The 15,653-nt window shown below is 43.6% G+C and overlaps 1 protein-coding gene and 1 pseudogene across 1 annotated transcript in view; one reads left to right on the top strand and one right to left on the bottom strand.

Moving 5' to 3' along the window:
- The window catches only part of LOC141759010 (uncharacterized), a 91,066-nt pseudogene that overhangs the window by 49,201 nt on the left and 26,212 nt on the right, over positions 1 to 15,653 (bottom strand).
- The window catches only part of rbfox3a (RNA binding fox-1 homolog 3a), a 417,847-nt gene continuing 409,577 nt past the window's right edge, over positions 7,384 to 15,653 (top strand). Inside the window, exon 1 of the mRNA XM_074620482.1 lies at positions 7,384 to 7,444. The gene's annotated coding sequence lies outside the window, so the exon portion shown is untranslated. The remainder of the gene's footprint in view (positions 7,445 to 15,653) is intronic.

The raw sequence follows: 15,653 nt of genomic DNA on the forward strand, positions 1-15,653 counted from the left end.
TTTCTGTTATTTCTAAGCTGTGTTTATCTCTCTTGTAAAATTTTAAACGATGCTTCTCCTCAAATCACACTCCTTATGCATTGCCAGCCCGTTGTCATTCCCAGGGCGTCAAATACTGAGGCTTTGTCACGGTCGCACGAACACACCCTTTATCACCGATATGAGACGCACCAGGCTTTCCATTAACTACAATGAAACAGCAAACGCTCAGAGAAAGTGCTGTGGTGACGTAGTTTAAAGAGCAGGAAGACACAGGGCGTACAGGAGGGGAGATGGATGGGTCCTATAAGCACAAGGCTTTCATCCAGGAGTCTGTGGTCATGTCCCGTGTTCATAACATTCGTGTCATTTTCACTATAGAAACATCGTAGTTTTAAGCCCAACCATGTAGTTCTTTCCTAAACCTAACTATAGTGGTTTTGTTGCCGAAACCTACAGTGACGCCAAGGTGTGTGACGCCAAGGGCATGCTGAGACATCATGGTCACAATTTGTTGAAATGAAGAACAAGTACAGTCCAGTGGCTTTATTGATGTGATCACCCTTTTTATTTGCATGATATCACTAACGTTTCACATCTGTGGAATGAGCATTTATAATGCACAGACACCAGGGCATCACCAACACGACAAAGTCCTTGCAGCTAGCATTCTTTGGTAAATGCATAACCAAACTAACAACATGATATGTATCATATTAGAATGTGAGCAACACTGTGTTTTAATACAAGTGGCCAGTTTCACATCTAATAATCTGTCTCCCACAAAAACACTGAGAGGAGAAGGTGATTATTTTACTCCTTGGTCCACTTTCCTGAAAAGCTGAATCAATTTCCTCTATAGTTGTAGTGTCTCTCTCTCTTTCCCTCTTTAACACACACACACACACACACACACACACACACACACACACACACACACACACACACACACCGGACTGCTTCATTCATTCTCACCTGCTCCTTTTCTTCTTCCTTCACTTATTTGCCTCATCCCTCCTTCCTACTTCTTTTTCATCTCAGCAACCCCTCCATCCAATCTCCTCACTTTTTACTTTCTACACCTTGTCTTATCTCCTTCCTCTCTGTCATTTTTTCCTTTCTCACTCAAATCCTCTACCCCCACCCCCCCATTCACTCTTCATTTAATCATTTTCATACATGTGGTGACCACTGATTACCACTCGTCTCCACAACACCCTTTTTCACGTTTATTGTACTCTGACATGCCTCTTGCTCCTTCCCTCTTTCCTTCCCTCGCTCCTCCCTCTCTCCTTCCCTCTCTCCTTCCCTCTCTCCTCCCTCTCTCCTTCCCTCTCTCCTTCCCTCCCTCCTTCCCTCTCTCCGTTTCCCTTGCTCCCTCCTTCCCTCGGTCTCTCCCTCCTTCCCTCGGTCTCTCCCTCCTTCCCTCGGTCTCTCCCTCCATCTCTCCATCTCTTCTTCTCTGGCTCAGTGTGATGGGACACAGGAGGCTGCTGTAATTTGATCGGAGGTATTAAACTTGATTTGATTAAGCGTGGGCCAAATTACTGGCTGCTTAATGGAATCAGGCCCAGTCACCTGCCAGGGGCCCCTAGTCGAGGTGCTCAGCCCTGACACACACACGCACGCACGCACGCACGCACGCACACACACGCACACGCACACGCACACACACACACATTTAAAGTAATCCCTTTCCTCGAGTTGATCACATGTTATTTCAAAGGTAGCAGTTGATCAGATAAAGGGGCCACACTGTAAATGTTGGTGGGTCATGACATCACATCCCTCCATTCAGTGATATCTGACATCATCTCCATGACAGTCAGTTGGAGTGAGTGTGTTTAATTCCTCCCAACCTACCAACAAACCTGTTATTTATCCTCCTGCATTTCATTAGAGGCAGCAGCAGTAACAACAGGTGAGGAGGCGCTTTTAATTACACTGATGACAGATGAGCTTGTTACAGAGTGCAGACACTGTGGTAACTAGTGTTGGACCACTACATCCAGCTCTTATTACATCTGTGTCAAATCAGATTTATGCCGAACACTTTGTTATTATCATTATTATTATTATTATTATTACTATCCATATTATTATTAGTAGTATTGTTACCAGCCGAGACAGCATGTGGCTGCTATTGTTTTCACCTTGTGAATGTGTGTGTGAGTCCTGGGGACTCCTACTGCATCGGGTGGTACCACAGAAGAGGTTTGGAGTACTTTACCAAAATGAAGGCAGAGTTTGAAGATAGGTGTGATCCGAGCAAGGGGGGTTAGGAAGTGGGGAAGCGGCCATTGGCCCCCCCACTTTACGCCCCTGTCCTGATTTGGTGTCGCAGCTGGTGTGTAATACTGATCAATGCAGGTTCCAAGAGATTTTAGAAGTGACTGCTGCTGCTCCCTGACCCTGCACCACCGGGGCCCTCGTCTCCTAAACTAATATTCATTTCATATTTAATCAGAGAAGTGAAAAGAGTAGATACAAAACTAATGCATTTAAACTAAAAAGATTTAGAATGGTTGTAGGCACTGCAGCTCAGTGGAAATATCATTTGACCTTTTTTAAATAATCTCAGATAAAAATCATATTTTTAACTGTTTCTGTTCATGTGCTTGTTTTGAGGGATAAACATGTTTATGTTTTGTACAAAAGTTTAGAAGAGCCGTAAACATAGCCGACCCACTCGCCAGAAAAAGAAAAAAAAATTTAAGTTGACAATACGGTTACGTTGAATGTTGACGTTTCTGAACTAAAAATACTTTTCAGAAATACGCTTCACATCAGCCTCCTATCACACAGAAATGCACAATGACCCGTGGTTAATGATGTGAAACGATTGGTTAGGCTTCGTCAACAAAACCTCTTTGTTAAGATTAGAAAAAAGATCATGGTTTATGTTCAATTATTATTATTTTTTTTAAACAAGTTTGGCCAAAGTATCACTGGGCGCTCCACACTTTTAATAAGATTACAGGTTGACATGTAATACATGTGATAGAGATGGTTTGGGGTCAGTTATATACTGTAACGGTGTCCCCAGAAAACAAAACACGATTATCTTTAAAATCATCATTTCCATTTCTGTCACAATGTCAATGTGACAATATGAAGATTTAAAGCAATCATTTTGTTCTCAGATTGTGCGCAATTATTCTTAAACATAAATGTCAACTCTAACTGAACTAAACTTTAAAAATAATTTAATAAAAAAAACATGCAAAAAAAATGCAATGCAATTCTGTTGTAATTTTGTCACAATTCCGTTGAAATGCGCTAAAACGGAGTGTTTAAGACAGAGGGTAAATACAGGCATATTCAGGCCCACAGTATGAGGAAAATAAAGTTTTTTTTGACATTACAGTATGTAAACATGTTCTAGTAGAAACACAAAATACAAAAATGAACCTGAAAATGAGCATAATATGGGACCTTTAATTGTATGGCACTATGGTGGTATTTAACTGCACCATTGTGGATCACTGTGATGACAATCAGCAGCAGCTGAACATGTTGCAGGTTTATATATCATCGATCATATGAATCATATTATTGAACCTGCTGTATTATTATTCTCTAAGTTTCAGATTTAACTTGTAGCCTACATCTCTGTTGTTTATTCCAAACATCAATATGCGTGTGCATGTCTGCAGGGCAGCGTACGTTCCTGCGTGCATGATAAACACCACAGCAACTGCAACGTTCTGCTGACAGCTAATTATCTGTTTGCTATTGTTTGCTGAACTAACTCATCATTATTGTGAATGGATTCATTGCTGTTTCACTCTCTGCTCACTTCTGTCTGTTGCACATATAAAACACACTCTGTCCTCTATTCTCAACTTCTCTACTGCATTCTGTGCTTTAGTCTCATTTCTTTTTCTTTTCTTTTCTCGTGATTTGGTGTCAGCTGCTCCAAGCAAGGCTGAAACAAATAACACACAGACACACACACACACACACACACACACACACACACACACACACACACACACACACACACACACACCCAACCACTGGAAGGATTAGAGCTATATATCAGATTAATGCCAACCATTTAAGAGATGCTCACATAGACACAGTTGCCGCCATCTTGTGCACGCTGCATGCATTTTTAATCCGAATAGGCCTCGCTCCACCATTAACCCCCCCTCTGCGCCTAGTCGGTTGTCGGACTAACACCAACAAGCGCCGCCGTCACAGCTGCTGTTTGGCTACATGAGCACTTCCCAAAAGAAGTCATTTTTAGTTTTTCCATCTTTCTTTTCCTTCTTTTTCTTCAGCTGTGTCTTGAAGATACAACTATGTGTGTGTGTGTGTGTGTGTGTGTGTGTGTGTGTGTGTAGATACTGTATATCTGATGAAAGTGCAGCAGCACCAGATGTTAATGTGATTTGGTATTACATGAATGTCAATCTCTGTCAATGCACTGAGGCAGGCTGTGGTCACTGATGGGTTCGGTAGTAACACAGTTTGATCTCTGAATTATGAACTCATTCCACTGTGATTGGAGATGTATCATCAGAAATAATCAGAGGTCCTCTCTTGGCAAAGTCATTTGAATTTCATCCAAACAAAAACAAATATGGATATTTTAAAAATGTTTTTTAATATATTTGTTTATGCTGTAATGTCCTCAACTGTAAACTGCTGCTCTGACAGAGGCCTGTAAGCCTGTTAGCCACCAGCAGCAGTTGTCTCTTTTACAGGTCTCTTTTCTGTTGTGGTGAAAATCAATTGGACTTATAGAACTTAAGGACTTAATGGACTTAAGAAATGACAATAAATATTACTGATTCATGACGAGACATTTTAATCTCTGTCTTTTAATAATATGTGTGGAGACTGTACTTGATTAATAAATATGAATCATCGGGCATTGTGATTTGGCTAACACAATAATGTCAGCGTGGGCTCGGGGAGACTGGGATGGACTACTTGCTGACATTTTTGAGTAAACAAACCTAACTAAGCATTTTTAACAACAGTTGCCAGTTTATTAGGGACACCTGATTCAACAGGCCTATGAATCCTTTATGAAGGTCATCATTTTCGATTTGTGTTGAAACTGTTTCCGAGAGGTGTTGATTCAACGTTATGAACATTGGAGGATGTAGTTTGTGGTGCTGTTGAATTGTGTTAGGTTATAATGAGATGTGTTTCTAATATTTAGTCTGCCCATACTGGTATAAATTATTAATAAACACTTGTCATTATAATGCAATAGCAGTGTTGGGCAGTAGCAGCATTACTAGTTAACTACATTTCTCAGTAGCTTGGTGGTAGCGTTGCTGCTTTCTGAATCAAATAGCTTTTCAGTATCTCAGCTCTTTTATTGAACAAGGAGCTATTTCAGAATGTTACCATGATGTGTTTAAATGTAGTCGGCCACTGGCAATGGCTACCTTTGGTCTAGAAGCTTTTCTCTGGATTTAACTGTTACTTTCTGGGTCTATGGGTTTTACTGCACCGCTCAAGACACAGAGCGAATACTGTGAGTGCAGCTGTTATGGTCCACGTCTGACCGTCCTGTGTATTTGTCTGTTTAACTGTGGTTCATTCATATTGTCAATTAAGGCCAACACCTCATTCGCTTCTCTGGAGGGGCGGGGGCAACGCCTCCGGACCATGCTCTGGACCATGCTCCGGACTACGCCTCCGGACCATGCTGTGGACCATGCTCTTGACCATGCCTCTGGACCATGCTCTGGACCAGGCCTCCGGACCATGCTCTGGACCAGGCCTCCGGACCATGCTCTGGACCACGCCTCCGGACCATGCTCTGGACCACGCCTCTGGACCATGCTCTGGACCATGCTCCGGACCACGCCTCCAGACCACGCCTCCAGACCACGGCTCTGGACCTGGCCTCCGGACCATGCTGTGGACCATGCTCTTGACCATGCCTCTGGACCATGCTCTGGACCAGGCCTCCGGACCATGCTGTGGACCATGCTCTTGACCATGCCTCCGGACCATGCTCTGGACCACGCCTCCGGACCATGCTCTGGACCACGCCTCCTGACCATGCTCTGGACCATGCTCTGGACCAGGCCTCCGGACCATGCTCTGGACCATGCTCCGGACCATGCTCTGGACCATGCCTCCGGACCATGCTCTGGACCACGCCTCCTGACCATGCTCTGGACCACGCCTCCGGGCCATGCTCTGGACCACGCCTCCGGACCATGCTCTGGACCAGGCCTCCGGACCATGCTCTGAACCACGCCTCCGGACCATGCTCTGAACCACGCCTCCGGACCATGCTCTGGACCAGGCCTCCAGACCATGCTCTGGACCATGCTCCGGACCATGTTCTGGACAAGGCCTCTGGACCATGCTCTGGACCACGCCTCCGGACCACTCCTCCGGACCACGCCTCCGGACCATGCTCTAGACCATGCTCCGGACCATGCCTCCAGACCACGCCACCGGACCACGCCTCCGGACCATGCTCTGGACCACCCCTCCGGACCACTCCTCCGGACCACGCCTCCGGACCACGCCACCGGACCACGCCTCCGGACCATGCTCTGGACCATGCTCTGGTCCACGCCTCCAGGCCGTCCCACCTGTGTTTGTGCCCAGTCTTCCCTGACTTTGACTGCCCAACACTGCAATAGAACACACAACGTATGTCCGTCCGTCTGTCCGTCTATCTGAGGGGTATGCCCAACACTGCAATAGAACACACAACGTATGTCCGTCCGTCTGTCCGTCTATCTGAGGGGTATGCCCAACACTGCAATAGAACACACAGCATATGTCCGTCCGTCTATCTGTCTATCTGAGGGGTATGCCCAACACTGCAATAGAACACACAGCGTATGTCCGTCCGTCTGTCCGTCTATCTGAGGGGTATGCCCAACACTGCAATAGAACACACAGCGTATGTCCGTCCGTCTGTCCGTCTATCTGAGGGGTATGCCCAACACTGCAATAGAACACACAAGCACCACAAACTAAAGCCTAGGTTAATTTTAGCTAGGTGTACCTAATAAATTGGCAACTGTTTGTGTTATACTGTAAATGTAATGTAAAAATGTAACTTAATTTCCCATCAAAGCTTTCTCAGTCATTTTCAAAGAGGTGAATTCATTCATTTCTATGTGCCAACATTGAAAACTAACAGTAGGCTATAATGGCCGAGTACTACACTCTATCTACATATGTATCTACACTCTCTGTCTGATGGCATTCACACGAATCAGTGGTGAGTTAAAACGTCTCTGTCTCTGTCTCTGTCCCTGTCCCTGTCCCTGTCCCTGTCTCTGTCTCTGTCTCTGTCCCTGTCCCTGTCCCTGTCCCTGTCTCTGTCTCGTCTCTCTGTGTGGTTGATGCTAACGTGTGTCTCTGATGGCTAACCTTTTTCACTTTGTTCTCTTCTTGTCTAACAGGGCAGCAAAAAACCTTCCTTCTCTCCGACCAGTCGGCCGTACATGGAGACCCCCCAGCTGGGCAGGTCTGTGTGTGTGTGTGTGTGTGTGTGTGTGTGTGTGTGTGTGTGTGTGTGTGTGTGTGTGTGTGTGTGTGTGTGTGTGTGTGTGCGAGCGCACCACTGACTTTGCTGCATACAATCACATGACAGGACCACATCTGTACGTTTCCACATCCAGTGAGTACATGTGCACAGACATCTATAGCACAGCTACCCAGGTGTGTGTGTGTGTGTGTGTGTGTGTGTGTGTGTGTGCGTGCTCAGTGGGCTGTCTTTGTGAGTGTGTGCACAGAGGGAGAATGTGCTGACTGCAGTGCTTTGGTTCTGGGCATGCCCATTAGAAGTGGCTATAAATCCTGAGCGCAGTGCTCTCACTGTGTCAGCAGTCCAGCCAATGAATGGATATTAAACGCCACAAAAAAGCCTCTTTAATTCTGCCTGCCTCTGCCACGCCGCTGCACTCTCTCTCCCTCCTTCTCTTCATCTATCTATCTACCTGTCTATCTATCTATCTATCTACCTGTCTATCTATCTATCTATCTATCTATCTATCTACCTGTCTATCTGTTCATCTATCTATCTATCTATCTATCTATCTATCTATCTATCTATCTGTCTATCTGTCTGTCTGTCTGTCTGTCTGTCTGTCTGTCTGTCTGTCTGTCTAACTATCTATCTATCTGTCTATCTAACTATCTATCTATCTATCTGTCTATCTACTGTATATATCTGTCTATCTATATCTCTTCCATGCCTCTTGCTCCTTCCCTCTCTCCTTCCCTCGCTCCTCCCTCTCTCCTTCCCTCTCTCCTTCCCTCCCTCCTTCCCTCTCTCCTTCCTCTCTCCTTCCCTCTCTCCTCCCTCTCTCCTTCCCTCTCTCCTTCCGCTCTCTTCCCTCTCTCCTCCCTCTCTCCTTCCCTCTCTCCTTCCTGTGTAATAATGAAAGCAGAAAGGCTCCCTCAGCCTGACCAGGTCTGTTGGGGTGAACACATCCACAGTTCCTGTTAGACCCTGGTATCTATTATTCAGCACTAGCATCGGTGAAATATTATTTACAGCTGGTCATATTGGCCTTTTTTATCTGAAATGTGTGTGTGTACATGCTTCCTCTCACTGGGTTCCTGTCAGAGATTAGAAGAAGGTTGGGTTAAGAAAGGCTTCAAGGTTGTTGAAAGGGAGAAAGGATGGCACTCTTATTTCACAGTTTTTCACTTCGTCTTAACTTTCTCTAAATTTGAAGTGTAATTATCTCAACTGTTTGATGGGACATCACGTCTCTAATACATGTCTGCTATAAAGGTAGTAACTCACCCAAAACACTTCATTCATGCTTCTAAAGCAGTTCTTGTGTCAGTAAACTGGCCAACGGCACCACAATGAAAAGTCTGTCATGGTGTGAGCCGGACTGGTCAACATGGTTACATGTTTTTTCACCATGACAGTCAACCCTGGAAATGTTCCTTATATAGTAATCTGTACTAATCCCTGTTTTGTCTACTTCCTGTTGACACTGACTCTTTACTGTACTCTACCAGAATGTCAGTCCTGTCTAGCTGAATGCTGTTGTGTATCACACTGACCTTTTTAGATTCCCATCTCAACAGCAGGTCAACGTTTACTGGGAAAAGTCCATACTGTAGTACACAGAAACAGGATATGTACATGTGTGTTTATACAGTAAATGTATTTGTGTAGCATTGTGTTACATTCATTTTTCATCTTTCATGTAAAGTCATTTACAGTGAAAAGAAAATTTGCCACAAAATGAACATCCATACCAAAAAACAAACCCTGCAGCAATGAGAGAACCTGCCGTGGTTCAACTAACTGTAGCTCCTCACAGTACGTAACAGCATGTCATAGATATGGATGTAATATACTCTACATGCATGTCTGACAGATTTTGATGATTGAATGGATCATTTAGCACATGATGCTCTAACGAAAGAGTGTTTAGAAGTTGTGAAGAGTGAGACAATCTCACTAAGAGTCAACTTATCAGTTTTGATCAGCAGACATGTACAAGTGGCTATTGTGCATATTGTAGACTATTGTACTGACTCTTGTGCACATGTTCCAAAACACGTGCAATTTGCTTGAATGAATAAGAAATCCAAATCTGTTGTGAACAACAAACTAATTGTTCAGAGATTTGAACTTATTGCTTTCTCATCTGAGAATCAGGCCAACGCGAATGAGAAGAACTGTCAGAAGATGTAGAAGCAGCTGTAAATCATGCAGAGACGTGTTGTAATACTCAGAAATGTTAACTGTTTGGCTGAGACCAAGCCTCGTGTTGGGTGAACTGGTAGCTTTTGGATCTTAAACACAAAGTGTTTTGCCGTTATGTTTCCCAGTTTCTACTGCGTGCACGGTGTGTTTTAGTGTGGACTCATAAATGCTGGCTGTAAATGCTCAGTCCTAATGTTACCCTGCACTCTCCTGCAACTCAGCGCTCGCTTCCAAACCTCCATGCAGCTTGATCATAAAAAATGTATTATTATTTTGATTAAATTTGAGGTTCTGAAGCGTGACCCTGGCTGTAGGTGTGGCCATTTGTCCTACCGGCACATCAATACCAATCTAATAGCAGGAGGAAAGATCAATCACAACCAGCTTAGATATATGGAAATATAGACAGTCCATGAGGTTCCTCAGCAGCCTCTGCACCACTCCACCGGCTCACATCTGACTCCATCCTACAGTATGGACGCTAGGTAGGTAGGTACGCTATTAAGATGCCTCTGAGTGCTTCACATTGGGTTCAGTACATTTTGGCTTTAACAGAAAGGACTACACAGACAAAAAGGATGAGGATTGGGAAGACGTTGTGGATTTATTATGATATTATATACATACATTTATTAAATTATCAATGGAAAAAACTATGATTTGAATATCTTAGAGGAAACATCATACAGCACACAACACAAATATTATATAGTAAAACTCTATTTAATCAATATATGCCACAAAGGAGTGTCAGGAACTTATAATACACATAATAAGATGGAGTACACACACACACACACACACACACACACACACACACACACACACACACACACACACACACACACACACATATGCACAGTTCATCCAGCCTCTTCATAATATCAATTACATCTTGGCCTGGTTTAGCCTCTATCAGTGTTCGTCAACAGGCCTCAGGCCCAATCAAGGCTCTGCAGCCCAATCACACTGACATGGCAGCTAATTGGAAAGTTGTGTGAGGATCATTGTTGGAGAGAGTTGCGGCTCCTTTGAAGCTCCATGATGAGATGTGTGTTGGTGATACGGTGCTGGAGCCGCTGTGGTAAAAACTGTGTTTGATGTGTACCGATATATGCAGTCGATATTGGCCTTCCATTGAACTGTGGGGTCAGGAAAAGCCTAATTATCATTCATTGATGTTTTTATTCAACCTGTGCTGGGATAGATTTATATAGGTAGTTGTTTTATTCTATTTACTTCTACATACAGTAGCAATTTCATTGTTCATACATGGACACTGCCACCCACAGCTTTGTGAGTCTTTAGGGAATCGCAACAAAGCCTTTTAGACAGGTATGAATCAAGTCCAGTTAAACCTAATGAACAAAGTGGAAGTAGAAGTAATATGCTCATGTGTCTGTGTGGTAAAACTAAAATAATCAACAGGAATGATGACCAAAACTGCATCCCTCCTGTTTTTCCCAGTTGCAGTGGCCATTCCCCGTGCACCACAGCCCCCAGTCTCTGTGTGGAGGCTGTCATGTGCCTCCTCAAGCAAACACTTCCTTTTCCCTGTGAGTGAGCAGCTTCAGCCAAAGAGTGCAGTTTGCACTTCGATTCTCACGACCAGATGCAGTGGGTGAATGAAGCAGGTGTGACCCCTCACTGACTTCTCACCAATTTACACAACCTAGAATGTTCTGAGCTGTCCACTCACTGCACATGTTCGGGCTTACATAGACAACAATGGGTGCACGTGTTTTGATGTGAATGCCAACAGTGTGATTTTCCTTTTAATCCCCATCAAAACCTTAGCATGCCTTTACATGTCATCTCATATAGACCAATTAGGAAACTGCTTGTGTTCCACCATCTAGCGACACAGCTACGACTCAGAGTTGTAGTGACTCCCCTAGACAGAGTCTTAGCCTAACGTAGGCTAGCTAAGCTAGCAAGTTGAAGTTTGCCACTACTGTTGGAGCAGCTGAGAACTGCACAGGTTCTTCCTGAACTTCTAGACATCGTTGTCAAGAACAACGTTACATAGAAAGTAAAGGTAAAAGTACAAAATTGTGCACCTCTTAGGACAACTTGCATTCAGAAGTGAGCGTATTGTAGGTAGATTCCACCGCAGTACTGGCGACTAGTTTACTTTCAGTTTTTCCCCGACTTCATGGATATTTTGATATAAATGCTTTCACAGAAGAAGTACAGTGTCACATTCTGGGTGGTGTGAGTTTTTTGCCAGTATTAAATGTTGACTGACATCAACCGTTGTCATTGTATCCTGTGTGTATGTTCAAGGTCCAAACGTTCATTCACACATGGAATAGAGAACCACTCTGGTAAAAGACGGTCATTGTTGACCCTTTCTATCTGAAACCTGTAGCTCTGTGCTGAGTTTCCTAAACAAGTGGATGTCACTAGCACCCTGTGAAGCTTCATGAAACTTGTCCTCTCAAAATGATACAATTAAGTTGAGGGTCTTCTTCTGCCCAGAGGTTAATAGAAGCTCTTATTGTTCCTCTAGTTGGGAAATTAATCTCACTCCTACACTATTACTTTCCATTTGTCCCATATCCAGTCACCATCAGTCAGAAGCAGAAGGAACAGTACCTACAGGGGGTCAAGCCGATGTTCCGTCAGCATCATCCTTGGCACATGTTGAAGTCGGGATATAACTTTTGGAGATATTGTGCTAACAATATAACAGACAGACAGTTTGGCTGGTACTTATTGCCTTTGTTGATTGGGTGGGTTAGGTTTAGGCACGAAAAGTGATATTGGTTAAGGGTAAGAAAATCATGTAAGCCAATCAGAGGCAAAATAGGGCGGGTCATGCCTTCGCCATAGTAGAAAAAAAATCCCAACCAGGAAGGTCCAGTGACATCATTCTGCATAATAATTAGCCGTGTGCTTCTGTTTGTTGTATTTTTGGAACAATGGGCTGTCGGACAGATGGGCTTTTAGCCCAGTGGGACATTATTTGGACTAGTAGGCAGCTGTGGTTTAGAGCAGGTCATCCACCAATCGGAAGGTCGGTGGTTCAATCCCCGGCTCCCACGGTCACACAGCAAGACACACCCAAACCCCAAACTGTTCCTGAAGGCTGAGCCATCGGTGTGTGAATGAGTATTTAGATTAGATCCTGATGGACAAAGTTGGCACCTTAGCAGCCTCTACCATCAGTGTATGAATGTGTGTATGAATGTGTGTGTAAATGGGTGAATGCTGACATGTAATGTAAAGAGCTTTGAGTGGTCAGAAGACTAGAAAGGAGATATATAAATGCAAGTCCATTCAGCATTTATTGGGCTTTCAGAATAGGGCCGTCGGAATAATGACATGGCACCAGCGAAGGTACTGATCTGAGGGAACGTAGGGCTCAGAGAACATAGACACGCTCCACTCTACAGTACATAATGGTCAAATAAACATGGACAAAAACAAGGCAGTGGCTTGATCCAACCAGAGAGACATTCAGCACAATGTGTATCGACTGATCTCTGGACACAAACTAATCCAAACTGTACCTGTGACACTGATCGCTCCAGGCTGATTGATCCGTGCCGATTGGTGAAATTCCACCCCATAGTTATTTGTTAATGTTGGTGAAGCTGCAAGAGTTTGCTCCCTTCCTCATTAAAAATTAAAGCTTGGCCTTAATGGTGATAGCACAAAGCAACCGGCGAGCTGTTAAAGCCACCCTTACATTATTAACACAGATAAACACTAGCATCTGGAGCTAAAGAGGAAAGATCTCTGCGGTGATTTTTTAACCCACACTCACACACACATACATAAGGATATACACTGCAAATATCTTCAGTTCAGTCCCCAATGTGATGGATGTACATACACTCAACGGCATAAAAGGGTGAAAAGGCTCAATAGACACAAACCGTGTTGGGTGTGGATTAATTGTCTATCGTTGTATAGACACAAACACACAGACAGAGAGAGCGTAAATGATGAAGGTTCTCTTTGTATTTGTTAAAGTGATGTCCAGTGTCTCTGAGCTGCTTTTAACACTCCCAGAAAGGCCATTACAATTAAAGGAGCGCTGGCCAGAGCGAAGGGAAATGGAGAAGAGTGTGATGAGAGTAAAAGAGGGATGTCAGCACAAAGAGTGGCAGAGATGCTTTTAGCCTCTCTTCGCAGGAGTAATGTCCAATTACTGCTCCGTTTGAGGCCGCCGCTTCACACTGTCATCAGCACACAAGCACCAGGTTATGGCCCTCTGCAATGGGCCGATTGTCAGCTACCATGGATCACAATCAGCCAGCGAGTCTTCTGGGCTATCCGGAGAAGACGGGCATTTCACATTGAATATTCATGTTGTTTTACTGGTTATAATAGGCTGGAGAACCCTCTACGCCCTTCAACAGCACAGTCAGACAAGCGTCAGTGCTGTTTCTCAATGCTCCATATCATATCTTTGTGAACGCTTTGCTTCAACCTCTCCTGAGTTTAAAGAAAAAAAAGAATAGATAACAGTGTGCAGATGAGTAAGTGTTTCATCTCCTCTGACTCTGACCAGCAGGTGGTACCAGATATTTAGTTTTCTTGTCTTTGTCTTTTTCTCTCTTTCATTGCACCACTCAGTTGCAAAATTGTTGAAAAATGTTGCGTTGAAACATGTTAGGGCAGTGAATCCTTGTTATTGCTGCTACTGTTGAGTGACGTGACTGCAGACTGCCTTCCTGTTGGGACATTTGCAGCTTGACGTTCTTACTCCGGTCTCTGAGTCTTTCCTTGTTGGTCAGTGATCTGCAGAGAGTCAGAGAAAAAGAAGAAACAAGAACATTTCTTTTCACAATGTGTTAAACACATTACATTCTCTACAAGAGTTGCATCTTTTTTTTTCTTCATTATTCTCATTTGACCATGCATTTCATAGAAAAACTCTGCACACACAGATAGGGGTTGGAGGGCTTCAATAAGCACAGCAGGTCCAGGTTTGATGCTGTAATTTATCAATACAATGTTCACGTCCTTTAAAAATAAAGTAAGTGTTTGTTATAACTGTTAGTCATCATTTTTCTTATTTGTGAACAAATATAATTAATGAAACATTATTTCAAGGTTTTTCTGAATCTGCCCTTCTGATTTATAGGATATGATTTTACAGGTCAAACATTTTCAGAAGAATTGAATGTTCCGACGACGACTGTGATGGATAATGAAATAATAATTTAACTAGTAATAATAATGGTCCATAATGATGTAAATGTGTAGTTTTAAGTCAAAAACCTCCACATTTTCTTGGGGGAGGACCCCCAAACCCAATATCTGCTAGCATCTTTATTCAATGTATAAATTCAGAATGTATCTCTTTATCCTGCTGTATAATATGTAGGAGCATCCTGACTGGGACTCTGCTCCTAAAACCTGAATGAAGAGCTTACACACCTCAGCTCTGCATGTGTACCGGGCTGTCTGTCTGGATGCTGTTGATTCCAGACTATAGACATCCCATAATATGTTATAGAGCAACACTACAAATAACAGAGAAAGCACTTTAAAGGACACATATTATACTCCATTTAAACTAGTTATTATAGGTCTCAGACACCTCCAAACCATGTCTCTGAAGTTTTTTTTTCAAAAAAACAATCAGATCATGCATTCCAGCATGTCTCTATAACCTCTGTTTCAGCCCATTTCCAAAAGTGCTGATTTCTGTGTCTGTAGCCTCTGTCTCCTCCCACTCTGCTCTGATTGGTCAGCATTTTCTGTCAATCAAACGTCCTCAACAACAGCGTCACCCTCCCCCTCCCTCCCGGAGAAGCTCTCTCTCTCTCTCTCTGAGAGAGACGAGTGGAGAGATAGCAGCTAGAATAAAGTTTATAAACCACTTTAAAGTTTATAAACCAGAAACTTCACCCAGCGCACGTTACCGGAGGAATCTGATCAGAAATCGGCGACACATGATGAACATCTGCGGTCCAGATTCCAGGTTTTCCTGACGGTTTCTCTCAGGTAAATAATGCTGTTTATATCTCTGTTAGTTAGCTCA

The sequence above is a fragment of the Sebastes fasciatus genome, chromosome 20, assembly GCF_043250625.1.
Source record: "Sebastes fasciatus isolate fSebFas1 chromosome 20, fSebFas1.pri, whole genome shotgun sequence".
Taxonomy (NCBI): domain Eukaryota; kingdom Metazoa; phylum Chordata; class Actinopteri; order Perciformes; family Sebastidae; genus Sebastes; species Sebastes fasciatus.